The sequence below is a fragment of the Notechis scutatus genome, chromosome 1, assembly GCF_049901735.1.
Source record: "Notechis scutatus isolate UNSWTSFEM ecotype Mainland chromosome 1, rNotScu1.2, whole genome shotgun sequence".
Lineage (NCBI taxonomy): Eukaryota > Metazoa > Chordata > Lepidosauria > Squamata > Elapidae > Notechis > Notechis scutatus.
This window is the reverse complement of record NC_142009.1, coordinates 227037036-227054210: the sequence shown is the minus strand read 5'-3', so window position 1 is coordinate 227054210 and position 17175 is coordinate 227037036. Positions and strand designations below refer to the sequence as shown.

At 45.5% G+C, this 17175-nt stretch overlaps 1 protein-coding gene across 5 annotated transcripts in view; it reads left to right on the top strand.

Moving 5' to 3' along the window:
* SPTB (spectrin beta, erythrocytic) overlaps positions 1-17175 on the top strand; it is a 127576-nt gene that overhangs the window by 9612 nt on the left and 100789 nt on the right. For 4 of the 5 annotated variants that reach the window (XM_026665619.2, XM_087950446.1, XM_087950447.1 and 1 more), the window contains exon 2: positions 4442-4528. The exons of the other annotated variant lie outside the window; for it this stretch is intronic. The gene's annotated coding sequence lies outside the window, so the exon portion shown is untranslated. The remainder of the gene's footprint in view (positions 1-4441; positions 4529-17175) is intronic. 5 annotated transcript variants of the gene reach the window in all.

Genomic DNA, 17175 nt, shown 5'->3' with positions numbered 1-17175 from the left:
TCCACTGAAGGGACCACAAGGATAGAGGCCAGGGCAGGTCTTACATTGTAGAAACGCCGATCATGAGATGAAGGTGTAGGCCCAGCAGCAGGAGTGGCACATTGTTCTTTGACAAGGTCCAGAAACAACAGAGGAGAGGGGAGGACCTCTGTGTAGACCACAGGTTTAGAGAAAAGAGAATCCCCTTGGGCAGAAGAATCCCTCTGGGGTTCTGGGGCCACCTCCTCTGGGGTCAGTTGGGTGGTGACTAATGCCTTTTGTAAAAGGGGTTTAAAGACTGCCATCGAAGGAGGCTGATCCTGGATAAAACTTCCTGCTTCTGACATATAAGGGTCTCTGATCTCGCCCTCTTCTTCCTCTGACCCTGAGGAAGGACTGCTTTCAGAAGGGTATGAGTACTCCCTCTCCTCATAGTCTCCCCAGTCAGATTGAGTAGAGGGTCCACTAACCTCCTGAAATCTGGAGTATTCGCTATGTTTCAGAGGAGCCCCTAGAGAAGGGTTGGGGAACCAATCTTGACCCCTCCCCATGGGACGAAGGAACTGTTGGAAACCCTCTGCTAAACCCCATTGAATGGCAGAAGACACTACCAATGAAATGTCAGAGGAACCACTGCCCGAGGGGGCTTCACCAGGGCGTAGGCCAGCAGCAATGGGAGTGAAGGTAGCTTCGGGCCTATGCCTATGACTCCCCTGAGAGGGCTGGCTAGGAGGTGGAACTAAAGAAGCCTGTTGAAAATTGGGCCCAGATCTGCTAAGGTCTTAGGGGCCCACTTCCTCCTCTGCTTCCACAGGAAACCAGGTTTGGGTGTAAGAGAAGGAACTAGAGTGTGCCACCCCTTCCCTGGACCCCACACACTGGCCAACCTGTGCTTCCCCTGGGAGGGAAGCTTGCTGCAAACATCTTCTCATCTGGTCCAGGGTTTTCTCAAACTGCCTCTCAAGAGCAGCATGCCTCCTCTTTTCAGCCTTTAATTCAGCCTGAGATGCTTTCTTTGGAGCGAGGGCTTTGGCTTTGATTCTTGCAGCAGCCTCTCTTTGCGCTAAATTGCCTCGCTGCCTCTTTCTTTTTCTCTTCTGGGCCTGAGGACCCTGTTCCTCTAGGCCCAAACCTTCAGCTGCTCTGCTAGGTTCCATGATGATAAGTAGGAGGACATAAGAGGCGCTGGAAGCAACCATCAATATGTGTCGCCTATAACTGGATCTACTCTCTCCAATAAAACTAGCACCACATATAATATAACTAAATTAATAGGGCCTAGGCCAATTAAAAATGGCCACCCACCATGTGCGTAATGGCTGCCGAATCAAAATGGCTGCCCGCACATAAGCTCTGGGAAAGGCTTCTAGAGCCTCTGTAGCTCACTAGGTGAGGAAAGCCCCGAGCTACAAGAGAGGATTTCAGCGACGAGCAGCAGCCTCTTAAAAATCAGCTGAGAGGCGCCGCTGGTGAGTACTGCTTACCACCGCAGCCCGAACTCGCTCAGGAGGCTGCATGGGATGTTTCTCAGCTCTGCCCTTGTCCACAGCCTCCTGGAAGCAGCGTTGGATCCCCAACACTGCCGGAGAGTGGATCCCCATTCTCCAGCTGGCACAGCTCAATCGGAGCCCCGAGAACTGTGTCAGTGATTATTAAGGTAAAAAAGAAAACTCCTACTTGGTCTTCTGCTGTGCTTTCGCAATAAAACAACTTGCTTTCTAGACACGAAGCTCGATTGACTAAGGAGCTGAGTCAAAGCTGGGGATCTGGCAAGAGGCTAGCCTTTATATACGGCAGACTCAGCTCTATGACGTAATAGGGAGGAGTCTAACCCATCCTGGACTCTCGAAGCAGCGTGGAGGAGAATATTAGACATTACAGCATCAGAAATATTAATAGCTAATGAAACAACTGGGCTCATTTCTCTTCTTTGCCTCTTTTTTTGTGATATTAGATCTTCCAAAGATTGCATCACTGAAGCTTGCCAAAATTCAGTCCTTTGGGGAAACAAAAGTAAATATTGATAAAAATATATTGAACCTCCAATGGGCTTAATATACCTATTTTAAGGTAAAATAAAATCTCCCTAGAATGAAATGTGAAAAATTCCACCCTCCTTTCCACAGTGTCATTTCCCGGCTATTCCTTATTGAACAAATGTGGTCCTAGTGACAGAAAAGTATGGTGGTGTGACCTGACACCAAATATTCAAGTTCAACATTCACTTTTTCCATGAGTGACCTTAGATCACTTATGCAGCGGGATCAAATGTAATCCAGAAAAATCTTTGTAGCATTGGAGTTCAAGTGTATTCCTATAGATGAGCAATTAGGCTTCTCATTTAGCTTTAACAGATAATTCTGCAGGATCAAAAGTCATATCACAAAATGTTGAGTTCTATCCTTTAATGTAATCCATAGTTTTCTATCCCTTTAAAAGTGTACGTAGGGGGGGTGTATATGAGTATGCACACATTTAAATTCAGTGCTTTATATCAAGTTTATCATAGGATAAACGTGTAGAAATATTGGTGTAGCAAATGGGAACCATATGTATTGAATAAACAGTTTAATTTCTGAAGTTCCCTGTTTGACACTATTAAAAGTGTAACAAGTCCAAGTTCTTTTTTTAAAAAAAAATCTGTTGTTTATCAAAATGTAGCAGTTCTTTCTAATATCTAGAAACGAACAAAATATTTTTTTATACTTAAGATGCAGGCTGCAGAGTATAGAAAACCCATTTTCTACATTCACTTAAATGTTCAACACAGAACACTGTATAATTTTCTAATTGATATCTGATACTGAAAATGGGTAAATTTTTATTGTCCTATTTCAATTTATTTTAATCTTGGCTATGTCATTGCATTGGAAAAATCACATGCAGTTATTTGTGAATCATAAAATCAATTTAAACAGCTCATTTTATGTATGTTGTGTAGTGCAACTTATTTTATTTTGTCTTCTTTGGGGTCTGTTGTAATAACAACTCTGTAAATCCACCAAGCCTTTTTTTTTTTTTTTGCTTGCACAAACATTTTTTCAAGGTCAAGATTGTTAACTCTACAAGTAGTTTTTTTCCAACATGTTTGCAGCAGAAACCCTGATACATTGTAGCAGTGCTTCTTTCTGGTAGCATCTAGATTTTCTTCTTCGGCTCTTAACTTTTTGTCAACATAAAATCTTTTAACAGTTAATACTTGCATGAATACTTTTAAGTTTTTAAAATTAATTTTTATTGTTATTGCTACAGTATAATTTACAAAAAAGAAACTCATATGTAGATTGAAAAGAACAAAAAGAACGAACCCACTCACCCAGTGGTGGGATTCAATTTTTTTTACTACCGGTTCTGTGGGCGTGGCTTGGTGGGCGTGGCAGGGGAAGGATACTGTAAAATCTCCAGTCAGAGGTGGAATTTGCCGGTTCTCCGAACTACTCAACATTTCTGCTAACGGTTCTCCAGAACTGGTCAGAACCTGCTGAATGCACTCACCTCAAATACAGTTTTGAGTTACAGAATATTTTTAAGCATAGAAATTTAAATTCTTCCCAATATTTAAAATAAAAATGAATAAGCAATAGCAAACTAAAATTGAAGCTGGATTATCCTATTGGGATATATGGTTTTGGAGTACAATTTAATTAAATAATTTTAGTTATATTTAAAAATGGAAATTAATTATGAAACATTAAATTGTAGTACTTCTGCATTTCCTTCTTTGTTGGAATATTTTTAATGCAGTTGTGTGCCTTATGGAGCAGTACAATGAGCATTTTAATGGCAATGCTCCTAGAAATCATAATGGAGTAGATTTTGTGTACGGATCTTATTGTGTCAGACAAACCATCTTACATTACTTGTTGCTTTTAGTGAAGTCTACTGTCTCTAGGGAAAAGCTCAGTTTGCCCAAGAAGCCACGTCCTTTGGTCACATATAGACATTTGTAATGTAGCAGCTACTTGTTTGCCATCACAGAAAATCTTTAATTTTCTCCCTTGCAAACCTCTGTATTAGAGGAAAGTACAATCCAGGGCTTATTTTGTCTTTCTGTTCTTGCTTATGATTTTTGCCTCTGGAAAGCTGTTTGCCAAACTGCATACTGTATGATGCAATTAATACCGGCAACATTAACCTTAAATGCTTTGCTGGTTCACCAGAGGCCAACTTACCATAGCTCAGTGTAGATGGATCTTAAAGTTAAATAAAATAAGAATTAAATTTTACTAGTCACGAGGTACCTTTCAAGACCTTTTTCTCCATGTAGACTGCTGACCCAATAATAGAGTGTATGTGTTGTGAATCCCTATTCACTTCTAGGCAACACAGATGGGAGCATGGAAGTGAGCATCCTGTTATGGCTCTGTTTAGCTGGAACAGCTTGCCTGCTGAAATGGGGGGTGGCACTTTCCCTGGGGAAATTCAGAAAAGATGTCAAATTAATGTGTTTTTTTCCCCACAGAGATTTTGGAGATCGAATAAAAGATGCATTGATTTATGATGTTTTCCCCAGTAACTGACAGCAGGTGCTTAGAGTCATCTGATTGAGGTAACATATAATTCTAAGTAATAGATGAATAAAGATTTTGGGTGTGAAATAAAAAATAAGAAAAATGGCAGCTCTGAATTTTTTGAGAAGATTATATATGAAAAGGAGATTTCCAAGCCCTGTGTTTATGTATGTGTAATATTTATTTTTTTGTAACTATAATCTGTTTCTAGTATAAGATGTATATTGTGTGTGATATTTATTTTATGTAACTCTATTTTTAGTATAAGATATATGTGGAGCATTGACACAAGACATTCAAGTCTTTATGTCTTTTGGGGATTACTGAAAGTAGTTTAGAATTATAGTGTCCAATTGAGAATTAGTTTGTTCCTGAGATTTTTTTAAAATTAGCAATTCCTAGATGCTAGTGTAAATTTTGCCCAGTTCTAATACAGCCCAATGGATATTGTCTGCTGAATTAGTGTTCACCTTGGCTTTATTCTGCCATGAAGTTGTTACTTTACATGATGAGTTTATACTAACACTTCCTCACATACATAGAGTGCAGTATTTATATCATAACATTAGCTGGTGATAAAACCAACCTTGTTTGAGCATAGATGGACAAAAGACTGGGAATATTAAGAATATATAAAAAAACCAATCAATAACAAATGTCTCTGTATTATAAGGAAACTGTGATGACCTGGGTCATGGCACAAAGGCAACACAGTCAAATAAGCAATAAGAGTTCCTTTATTATCTCCAACTTTGCCCCCAATGTCCAGGTTACCTTCGGCTGGAGAAAAACACTCCCAGGAATAGCTTTTAACTGTAGAAAATTCAGTCCAAAACAAGGTACACACAAACTGTAATTTAAAATCCAAACAAACCAAACTGAAATAATTAGCTTGACAGGGTAGGGGAAAGAATTTCAGACTTGAAAGCATGGCAAAACTCACACAGTTGGGAAGACGCCAGGAACACAGATAAACCACAATGATACAAGATAAATTCACGTTTGCTCCCAACAGCTTGCAGCACACAGCTTCCTTTTTTATACATTGTTTTCCCAGCTGCAGTTAGTGAAGGGAATCAGGGCCTTTTCCTCCCCCATAAGCCATGCAACCCACGTTGCTCTCTTCGTTCCTCCCTGCGTGTCCTAGGATGAAAAGGGGGTGGGCCTGGGTCTTCCTCTGAATTCCCTCTCCCTTGTTCTACCTCTCTCTGCTCTGCCCAACCGGACTTTGCCCTTCCCCAGTTTCTTCCACAGCCAACAGAGCCAAACTCCCACTCCCTGTCAGCTCTTTGGCTTCATTCTCTGAGTCAGATTCCAACAGGGGCATGACAGAAACTACTTGAATTAGTTCATGCTGTTACCATAATTTATGTTCAAGTTGGAGGAAATTTACCTTAAACTGCTACTCTGCCAATGTTGGAGAAATATAAAGTCTGAAAGAATATAATTCATTGATAAGGCATGGTCATAGTCAGGAAAAATACTACATTTTTAACAGCCCAGAAGATAGTTATTTAGAGACTATTTTTCTTCTTTAACTTTTGTCTTTATGGATTAATTACCTTTGCTATCCTGTTCCTTGTCCATGTCTGTCTCTTAATTTTATTTGTAGAGAGTTTATCCAAGGCCATCCAACAAGCTGTATGGTTGAACAGAGATTAAAACTACTGTATATTCTATAGGTTGCTTTGTCTGTTCTGTACAAGTAAGGAAAGAACACAGCCTTTAATCCAGAGGGATGGTATATTCAAATCGATGGAGTGTATGCAGAATGTGATTGTAATGCAAGATAGTATACTGTGACAACAAGAAGAGATAGATTATATTGTCCCAAACAATATTGCTAGCATTGCAATGGTCAAAGTAAAGACTTTTCTGAATAAAAAAAATATTGAAGTCTGATAATTGTTTTCTTCAATAAAAATCTAACTGGGAACCAAATGTGCCCTTCAGGTGTAAATATTGAAACTCAGCTTTGATTTCAGCTATGAAATTCAATCACAGTTGATAAAATATAGAAAATGAATGCTTGAAGACCTAATGCAGGGGTCCCCAAACTTGACAACTTTAAGACTTGTGAACTTCAACTCTCAGAATTCTCCAGCCAGATATTCTGGGAGTTGAAGTCCACAAATCTTAAAGTTGCCAAGTTTGGAGACATCTGGTATAATGACTAAATCATAATCCGATTTAATAATCTTGTTTGATTTAACTATAATTCTGTTTAATTGGACTTTCTCCCCAATACATTGTACAGAATTTCTATCTTGGCTTATATATGTATCTATGTACGGTATATCCTTTTATCTCATGAATATGGCTTACTTATGGACCAACCGTGTAACTTATTTAATTTGTGAAGACTGCATTTGTCCTTGGTAGTTGCAATAATACCATTATATCTTTATTCAAAAAACAAATTAATAGAATTGAGCACAAAAAGGGAAAGTTAATAAGAATGAGTACAAAAACTAGAGGAGCATTATTAATTGTGCTGGTGGGGTATTTGGCAGAATTCTATTTGAAAATTTATGGAAAGTAAAATGAATAAAATCTGAAAAATGCAGCTTGCCTTGCCTTTATGATGAATGGAGAATGTGTAGATCAAAACTGCTTTTCAGCAAAAAAATGTTCCACAGAATAAGGAAGATGACTTTGACAGAAACAAAAAATACTTTATTTGGCCAAGTGTGATTAGACACACAAGGAATTTGTTTCTTGGGCAGAAGCTCTCAGTGTAACATGCAAGAGCCATTACATAGGCAAAAGGGATATGGAAGAAATGTATGAAAAGCAAAAATGACTACATATAAGAGTGTACAGCATTCCTTCCAATTTTGTCATATGAAATTAAGAATGGGGTATGTCAAGAGAAACATAAAAATAAACTGAATTCTGTGGGATGATTATTGAAGAATTAAGTATGTGTGATAAAATAAGGGATAGGGCAAAGAATGAATGATTGCAGAATGAATATGGATTGAATAGAAGAGTGATCAGTATGAAAGCAGTATGTTTAGCTACGATGGCATTAAGAAGGCATGGTTGCATGGGATTAAGATCCTTAAGAAAAGAAGAAAAGTTAAAGATCAAAGTTAATATATTAATTAGTATTTATATGAATTAGGATATATACTGTATATATAGGATATTATGCTTTGCAAAAATAGGGAAATATGAAGAATAGTGAGTGGTGGTGGTATAAACTAGATTTAGATTAGATTTTGTTTTCTTCCACATTGAATTTCTTTTGCTACTAGCAAAAAACTCTGAGAGTTGCATAACATTGCTTGTCCCAGAAGGAACAACATGACAGGTTTGTATTTTCTTCTTTTGTATTTTCTTCGGCCTTCTTTTCTTACAAAAATGAATAGGTGCTATACAAATATGCTAAATAAAACCTTTTACGTGTGCCAAAAAAGTGTATAAGCAGAAACTGTAATATCAATGGACAATTATAAGATTTTGATTGATTCTAAATTGAGAGAATCTTGAGAAAGAATTATACTGGTTGCCAATTGTACTGGCTTACAATTACAATTACCAATTATAATAGTAAATTGAGTTAGCTATGATCCATGATCAAAACATGGTTGTATTTATTTAGTTTTTTTATTTTAGTGAGTCAAAGTAGTGACCTCTATAAATAAAGCAATTAAATCTAGGACTATCAGTCATTGTACCTGATTCAGAAATTGTTAAGAAGGCTGATCTCATGTGCAATGTTTTAATGTATCATTCCCCAGTAATAGGCAAGGAAGAGGATGAATTTTCCTTCTATGATTTGATTCTTGTGAATCTAGGATTGCTTGATCTGGATGGCTCTTTTAAAACTGCTCTTATTTTCTAAATGTGAAAAAAATAAGTTCTCTTTACATGACCATATCAAGGGATATTTTTAAGTAATATAACTTCTGAACAATTTGCTTGCTCATTTTGAAAAATAAACCATTAACTTGCAATCTAGATGTTAATGACTTACACTTATAGCCTTCATAATTGCATTGGCTTGAATGGGTTTCGTGCATTTTATGATTACTACTGTATTTCTTTAGACATTTTCCAAGGTGAATTATCTGAGGCCTCCCATGATCAGCCATCTGGCATAGTTAAAAACAAGAAAGATCAAGCTTATTTTTATACTTAATTGTGTTTTCTTCTGGACCTCTGTGGGGATTTACAACTGGATATACAAGAAACATAAACTATACTTATTTAGTGAGAACTTTTCTGACTCAAGAGGTCATTCTAATAAAATGACAAATAGAAGTTATAGTTTGTTTTTAACCTGAAAAGAAGAGGAGAGACTATGCTACAGTCTTCAATTAGAAGTCTGTACAAATTTAATCTCCCCATTTTTATCTAGGGCCGTACTAAAGATCATTGAATCTGTCGTGTCCGGCGCAGGAAGGAAGCTCGGAGTCAGTGACAAGTTCAGCTCTTTATTGTGCTCCAGCTACAGCTTAAAGTGGAAGGGAAAACTGCGGCTATTTATTCCCCAGCCGCGGCTGCGACCAATGGCATCGCTTGAATCTCCCGCTCTTGGCTTGTCCAATCGCGGGAGGTTCTTAACGGGCCAATCAGTGCAGCTCGCCGGCCAATCCGGTCGCCTGCGCGCTTTAGCCAATCACGGCGCGGGGTTTACGAGTATGTTAATTACTGTACAGAACACCCCTCCCTCTTGGTTCGTTCCTACGTAACGTAGTCCCGTAAGTAGGCGGGGCTTCGTGCCTGTCTACTGGACCTGCGCAGGTCAGTTGTTCTTTGGCTTTCGACCTGTTCGGTCGGGTTTTTTTTGTCTCTTGGCCTCTTTGATGGAATCGTCTGGAAGGTGTTGCCTGGCCTGTCATTGCAGCTCCCTCCCGGTCTACCCGGGTTGGTCGAGCTGCGACTTTCGCCGCTCCCGCCTGGTCTTTCCGGGCTGGTTGAGCTGGCCTGGCTGCTTCTCCCTGGTGAGGCTTCGAGTTGGCTGTTACCTGGTGAGTATTGCTGGTTATGTTCTATTCTTTCTTGGCCCCCTGTATCTTCCCTCCCCTTGGTTTGTGTTAATGGGGTTGCCTGTGCTTGCTTGCGTGTCGGTTGTGTTTCTTGCCCTTGATCTTAACTGATCGATGTGGCGTTTCCATGATTGTCCGTCCGTTGTTTGCAGTCTGTATGATGGGGGCCTGTTAGTTGGGTTATGGTTGCTGGTACCCATAGTGGGTCTCGGTAAGTTTTTGCATAGACTGCATCGCCTGGTGCAAATGCCCGGTATTTGCTTGATGAGTCTGGGGTTTTTCCGGGTTGTATGTGGGGTGCAGTCTGTCAAGTGGGGACCTTAGTTTCCTCCCCATCAGTAATTCTGCTGGGCTTTTGTTTGTTGTTGTATTAGGGGTTATATGTTGTATTAGGAGCATTTTATTTATTTTTTCTTGTATGTCCCGTGTTCGATTTTTGGATGGTTTTTTTCGTAAATTGAACCATCCGTTCCGCCCTACCATTGGCCGCCGGATGTGCCGCGCTGTCAGTGCATGTCGTATGCCCGTTCGCTAGGAATTTTTCGAATTCAGCGAGGTGAATTGGGGCCCATTGTCTGACACGATGACATCCGGGAGACCGTGGTCGCGAACAGTTTGTTGAGTACCCTGGTGACAGCTTCTGTTGTGGTGGTTTTCATGTTGCTTACCTCCAGCCAATTGGAGTAAGCATCCACCGTGATGAGGAATGTGTTTCCTCTTGTGGGGCCGCGAAATCTATATGTATTCTGGACCATGGCCCCCTGGGGTCTCCCATTCTAGTATTGGCGCGGCAGGGGTTTGGTCTGGTTTCTTGGCAGCGTGAGCACCTGGCCACCCAAGCCTCAATTTCTTTGTCCATGCCTGGCCACCAAGCGTAGCTTCTGGCCAAGGCTTTTGTTGGTATCGATGCCGGGTGCCCTTCGTGCAAAAGTTTTAATACTTTCCCTTGTAGTTTTTCTGGTATGACCACCCTGTCCCCCCATAACAAACAACCTTTTTGCAACGACAGTTCTGTTTGGCGGTTTCGGAATATCTTGAACGATTCGTCGTTGTCTTTTTCCGGCCACCCTTTTTCTACCCAATGCAATACCCGCGCCAGACGTTTGTCTTTATTTGTCTCTGGGCAATGTCTGACGCGGTTATGGGTAGGTCGGGCAATGCCTCTATGCTGAGGGTGGTCATCGTGGGGCCGGGTCGTCGTCGAGGTCGGGTAATGGCGAGCGGCTCAGTGCGTCTGCATGGGTGATTGTCTTACCGGGCGGTGTGTGAGCCGGTAGTCGTAGTGGCGGCGAGGAACTCGGACCACCTCGTCATTCTGGGGGATAGGATGTTCGGGGTGGCCTTGTTCCCGCCAGGATTCCTAGCAACGGCTTGTGCTCCGTGATAATGGTGAATCGGCGGCCGTAAAGGTACTCGTGGAATTTCTTTACTGCTGCAATGATGGCAAAGGCTTCCTTATCCAGTTGGCTGTAGTTTCTTTCTGGCTTGCTAAGTGTCCTCGAAAAGAAGGCAATGGGTGCTTCTTTTCTGTCCGGCAGGGTATGGCTGAGGACGGCGCCGACGCCAAAAGGTGAGGCGTCGCATGTGACGGCGAGGGGTAGAGTCTCGTTGTATTGTATGAGGACGGCATCCGAGGTTAGCAGGTCCTTGGTTTTCCTGAATGCGGCGTCCTCACGTGTCCCCCAGGTCCATTTTGCCGTCTTGTCCAGGAGCCTATGCAAAGGCTCCGCCGTGTCGCCTTTTGGGGCAAGAATACATTGTAAAAATTGAGCAGTCCCAGAAATGCTTGCAACTCTGTTTTGTTCTTGGGGATGGGAGCTTCCTTGATGGCTTTTACTTTGTTTCCGGTCGGGTGGATGCCATGTCGGTCTAGGACAGGGGTGGGCAAACTTTTTGGCTCGGGGGCCGCATTGACTTTTAAAATTTGACAGACGGGCCGGGTCAGCACAAGATTTTTTGGGAATCGCCCCCACCCTTTCCCCCCTCTTCTCCTCCTTCCCCCCTCGGAGGCCCCCTGAGTCAGGAGTTGCTACCGCCGGCGCAGCTCGCGCTGCTCCAGTCCTGCGTTGCCTCAGGAAGGGAAAGGCAAAAAGGAAGAGCCGCGGCGGTGCTTTGCAACGGCAGCAGCGGCACCGGAGGCTCAGGCTCAGCGGCTCCTGGTTTTGCCTTTTCCTTCCCAAGCCAACGCGGGACTGCGCTGGCGGTAGCAACTCCTGACAGCCCCAGCCGGACACCTGAGCGGAGCCCAGGCGGAACTGCCTGTTGCTGCTGCCGGAGCACCGCCGGGTCGCCTCCAAGCAGCCCGCCCGCCGCTGGGCTTCCCTCCGCCCGCGCAGCTCGGGGCCAGGCATGAGCGCCAGCGAGGAAACAGGAAGCCGCAAGTTGCTGGGAAGTTGCTCGGGTGCTGGGAGCAGGCTTTTAAAGTGCCGCCCGAGCAGGACCGCCAAGCCGGGAAATGGGGCACCAAGGCAGGGCAAGGCTCCACCAGCAGCGGCCTAGCTTTAGGTGGCTCCAAGCAGCCTGCTCCAAGCAGCCCGCCGCCCGCCGGGCGGAACCCTTCCCGCTCCTCGGCCGGAAGACGCTCCCGCCTGCAAACTTTGCCTTTGCAAAGTTTAAGCCTGAAGCCCGGAAAAAAAGGGGGATCGGCGGGGACTCACCTTCGGAGAGGTCGCACTTGAAGGTGATTTCAAACTCCCAGCCGAGGCCTTTGCAAAGTTCTTCTTTCTTTCCTACCCCAGAGCGCTCCGCACTGTTTTGCAGCTTTGGGGGCCACGCGGCGCAGGGCAATACGCCACGCCCAGCGATTTTTTTCAGGGGCGGGCCGGATTGGACAGACCAACGGGCCGGATGTGGCCCATGGGCCGTGGTTTGCCCACCCTGGTCTAGGAGGTACCCCAGGAACTCGACTTGCTCTGTGTAAAGCTGGCATTTCTCTCTTTTCACTTTTAGACCGGCCCTTTTGAATTTCTCAAGTACCTCCCTTAGGCGACCGTCTAGTTCTTCCCGGTTGGCTGCTGATACTAGTACGTCGTCAAGTAAGGGACCACCCTTTTATCCCCTGCAGTAGTCTCTCCATGAGGCTTTGAAAAATCCCGGGGCCACGCTGACTCCAAACTGGAGTCGGTTACAACAACGCTCCCGGTGGGTGACTATAGTTTGTGCCTCGGCGGTTTCTTCGTCGACCGGCAGTTGCTGATAGGCTTGCGCCAGGTCGAACTGCGAAAACTTTGCCCCCCAGTGAGTGAAGTAGGTGCTGCACTACTGGGACGGGTAGGCGCTTTGTTGCAAGGCGCAATTGAGGGTGGCCTTATAGTCCCCGCAGATCCTTACTGACCCATCTGGCTTAACTGGGGTGACTATTGGGGTCTCCCACCGGGCGTGGTCAATTGGCTGCAAAACCCCTGTTTGACGAGCTTGTCAAGCTGCTCGTCTATTTTTTCCGTAGTGCAAAGGCACCCGCCTCGGTTTTAGGCGTATGGGGGCGATGTTTGGGTCTAGGCTGAAAGAGATAGGGGGCCCTCGGTACTTGCCTAGGGTGCCGTTGAATACTTCTTGGAAGTCCTTAACCAGCTGCTGCTCCCAGTCGGCTTCCTCAATGTGGTTTATTCCGGTGACCTCGATGCCCAGTGGTGCGAACCATTGGAGTCCTAGGAGGCTGGGTCGGTTCCGGTCCACGACTGTCAGGGAAGTTTTGCGGTGCGGCCCTTGAAGGTCACCTCGAACTGTCCGGTCCCGATGACGGGATTCAGTTCCCTTGGTAGTCCTTGACTACCAATTTTTGGCTCTCAGTCCTGCCTTTTGGATGTTTGGCACCAGCCGCTTGATTTCTTTCCAGGCGATCATGGAGAGGTAGGACCCGAGTCCACCTCCATCCGGCAGGGCTCGCCCTCGATGTTCACTTCCACGTAGACCTTGCGGGCATCGTTGGTCTCGGCGTGGCCAATGGTGACCGTCTGATGGGTTTCCTCCTCTGGCGGTCTTCCCGCTTCGTCACCCCGGTTGTCTCGGTTCCAGCGATTGTCGGCTTGGCGCTCTCTGTGCCTGGGGGTGTCGTCCCGCCTTCGGTTCTCGGCGTCGGGGCTGTAAGTTTTTCTGAGCCGGCAGACTCGGGCGATGTGGCCCTTCTTATTGCAATGCCGGCAGGTCGCGTCGATGAAATGGCATTCTGCTCGGAAATGGTTGCCCCGCACCCCGCGCACTGGGTCCCCGACTTATGACCCCGTTGATCTCGTCGGTCTCGTCCCGTCTGGAGCCGATGGACGTCTTCTTCTTCTTCCGGGGTGTCCGAGGCGGAGTCCAGGTCGCCGTGGTGTGTGGTGGTCTCTCGGCGGTTTGCCTCGGGGTTGTCGGCGTGGTCCCCGTTCTCTGCCTTCCGCAATCGAGCCGCTGATTTCTTGGTGGCTTCGGCTGCGGAAGCTTCCGCCATGGCGGTGGCGAGATCGATGTCGCCCTTCGCCATTAGGCGGCTCTTCAGTGCCTGGTCCCGGAGACCTAGGACCACGCGGTCACGGAGGACGTCATCTAATTCCTGGAACTCGCACAGGCCCCGAGGTCCCGCCAGATCGGCTATGAAATCGCTGACGCTCTCGTCCTGCCGCTGGTTCCGCGGTAGAATTCGTCCCGCCGGATGAGGATTGGTACGGTGGGAGCGTAGTGGTTTTGGAGTAATGGCGCAAGGTCGGCCCAGTCCATCGCCTTTACATCTGCGGGTTTTGCGAGGGCTTTTGCCATCTTGAACACTGCGGGCCCGCAGTGTGTCAGGAAAACGGCCCTTTTCTTCTGTCCGTTCGCGTCCTTCAAGTTGCTACTCTCGAGGAACATCAGGAATCGGTCTGTTTATGATTCCCAGTCCTCGGTAGCCGGGTTGAATGGCGCGGGCGGTGTGATGCCGGCCATCTAGTCGGTCTTTGTCTTCCTCCGGACACGTGCTCGGTGGTTCTTCCTTGGATCCCACCTTCGTCGCCAGTGTCGTGTCCGGCGCAGGAAGGAAGCTCGAGTCAGTGACAAGTTCAGCTCTTTATTGTGCTCCAGCTACAGCTTAAAGTGGAAGGGAAAACTGCGGCTATTTATTCCCAGCGCGGCGGCTGCGACCAATGGCATCGCTTGAATCTCCCGCTCTTGGCTTGTCCAATCGCGGGAGGTTCTTAACGGGCCAATCAGTGCAGCTCGCTCGGCCAATCCGTCGCCGCGCTTTAGCCAATCACGGCGCGGGGTTTACGAGTATGTTAATTACTGTACAGAACAGAATCTGTCATGATCCTTGATTAACCAGCTCAGAACCTATTGAGAATTCTGGTTACTGATCTGTTCTCATGGATCAGATTTATATTTGCAGATTGTTTCATTAAATCTGTTCCCATGTTGGTACATCTTACTTGGGTTGTAATACCTAAAGAATGTTCACCCTGGCATATTCACTTGAATCTAGGATTGCTTGTTCCTTCCCGGATAGTTCTTATAAAGCTTTTTTTTTAAAAATTTAAAAGATAATTTCTCTTTGGAGAGCCATAGATGCTCCATCTTTCTCATTGGCTATTTAAAAACACAGCTTGTCTTGTAATAGGAAAGTTATACGTACAGTTTCCAAGAAAAAGAATGCCTAGATTACAAATGGTTTGATGCCAAGTAATATAATATAAAACAGCATTTTGGTGAAAGTCTACTTTTAGTTTGGTTTCCAAAAATTTATGAATTTTAGACACAACAAGCTGTTGTCCTGTTGCTGTTATTAACTTAAGGGTTGTGCCACTTATGATATAATAGTTATGCTAATCTTAATGAACAGTCATAGCAAAATCCACATGGATGCAAAAGGACCATAAGTTATCCAGCATCTTCTATTATTTATCTTCTGTGATGTGTCTCCTGAAGATCTTCCTGTCTTGGGATTGTCAAAAATAGTGAGAATATTTACAGAATAACAAAATCATGGTATTGGAAAGAACATTTAGTCCAGGGTTGCAAGTATCAATAATTAAAACATTCCAGACAGAATGTTGGTAATTGGTTTCATTGTCAAGTATTCTTATTGAAGATATAGCTAAAATTCAATCAAAATTTGCCTTTCTGTAACTTAAAACTATGAAACCATGCACTTTGGAAAAAGAAAGAACAGAATTTGAACTTATTTTGTATGACATTTGCCCAGATATTTGAAGTGTTTTCATCTAATACTGTGTTTCCCTGAAAATAAGATCCAGTCTTATTTTCTTTTGGTCTTGAAAATAAGCTCTCGGGTTTATTTTGGGAGAGGTCTTATTTTTTTTGACGTGCAGGAAGTGGCGAGTGTGGGGGCCAATGGGAGTGGGAGTGCAGCTACCGCTGGACCTGCCCTCTCTGTCACACTGTCTGCTTGCCCACGGCTGCAACGGGCCAAGCTCTTGGCTCACCCTGGCCTCCATCCACCCTGCCTGCTGGCCCAGCTGCTACTGGGACACTTCTTGGCCGTGGCGAGCACCATGCTGGCCGTGGCTGCCCATGCTTATGCTGGCCTTGCGGGGGCTGTTCGCCCTCCTGGCAGCATTGTTCTTGGCCTCCCGACTGGGCTGCTTCTGCCTGGTGTGGGGCAAGTCGTCTCAGATTGAAAACCTCTGGACCGCCACTGGCCAGCCAAGGCCCCCTCGCAGGTGGCTGCTGGTGGAGCTATGCCACCTGTACCACTTCACCTGCCATAGCCTTTGGGCTGCTGAATGCCGGCCTGCAAACCTATTTGGTGCTTCAGGCACTGAGATTACAGCTACACTGAGCTCGGTGCTCTTCGGGCCCTGGCAGGCACTGCAGCTCTCTTGTCAACTGTGTGAGGCAGGTGTGGGGCTGCCCCTGGTTGCCTTCAGCATCTGTCTTACCTGCAGCAGCTCTGCAGCCACCTCGCTTTCCACCCAGCCCACTATGTCAGGCAGGAGCAGCCCAGCAGAGTGGTTGAGAGGAGTGCTGCCAGGAGGACAGAGAGCCCACACAAGGCCAGCAGCACTGTGGGCAGCCGCTTGGCCATTTTAAGACTCCCAGAACTTCCCAAGCACCCCACCCCCTTTTCCTGCCATTTGTCCCTTCCTTGTGCCAAAGACACACGGAGGGAGCATTTTTGGGATGTGCATCTGTGCAGGGCTTCCTAAGGAAAGGACAATTGGCAAGAAAATCCGCCCCCCATTTTCCTGCCAATCGTACTTTCCTTGGGGAATTCTGCACAGATGGATATCCCAAAATTGCTCCTTCCAAAGCCTTTAGCCTTTCAATCCTGTGCCAAGAAGGTTTGTTCCAGAGCTGTGGCAGAGCATTGCAGAGGAAGGCCTCTGCGAGTAACATTCAGTTGCGTGTCTTGCTCCAGTGAGAGGGGTGCAGGCCAGGGGCTTGGTAGCCAGGGAAGATGGGATTTTGGGGTGCAAAGGAGGAAGGGCCAATCTTCCCCTTCCCACTGTAGGGCTGCCACCAAGCTTGCGCAGGGCAGTGCAATTGCTGGCAAAGGGTGCCCTGGCAGGCCGGGCAGCAGAGGAGGTGCTCCAGAGATCTGGGCCGAGTTGGCCCATGCCAGGCAGGAACAGCCCAGCAGAGCTGTTTAGAGTAGCACAGCCAAACCATTTAGTTTCTTAATTCCAAAGGGGCATGTTTGAGAAGTCTCTCCAAAAGAGAGATAAGAAGAAGGAGAGCCCCCCCCCCCCTCAAAAACCCCCCTGAATGGAGACTCCTTGACT